We start from the raw sequence: 629 nt of genomic DNA on the forward strand, positions 1-629 counted from the left end.
CCGAGAGGAAGAAAGTAGCCACAGTTGATGGTGAACCCCTATACAAAGCTTGCCATGGAAAGGAGTAAGAAGGATTGAGTAGAAGCAGTAGGAGAGCAGGCATCCTTGGGTCATACAGCATCTCCATTCGCTTGTCTGAAATTCTCACCAATGAATCTGCATAAGTCTTCTATCTCTTTATTTGTTTCTACTTTCTTATCTTTATTTGCGAAAACCCATAAACCATTTTAATCTGCCTAACTGAGATTTGCAAGGTGACCATAGCTTGCTTCATACCAACAATCTCTGTGGGATCGACCCTTACTCACGTAAGGTTTATTACTTGGACGACCCAGTACACTTGCGGGTTAGTTGAACGGAGTTGTGAATTTAACCAAGAGCCACAATAGTTTTTGTGTATATGCCAAAGAGCCAATACTGATGATCACAATTTCGTCCACCAAGTTTTTGGCGCCGTTGCCGGGGATTGTTCGAGTATGGACAACTGACGGTTCATCTTGTTGCTCAGATTAGGTAATTTTCTTTTCAAAAATATTTTTCAAAAATTTTTTCTTTTATTTTTCGTTTTTCCAAAAATATTTTCGAAAAAAAATAATGAAAATACAAAAAAAATCATAAAATCATAAAAA

Source organism: Arachis duranensis, chromosome 6 (assembly GCF_000817695.3).
Source record: "Arachis duranensis cultivar V14167 chromosome 6, aradu.V14167.gnm2.J7QH, whole genome shotgun sequence".
Classification (NCBI taxonomy): domain Eukaryota; kingdom Viridiplantae; phylum Streptophyta; class Magnoliopsida; order Fabales; family Fabaceae; genus Arachis; species Arachis duranensis.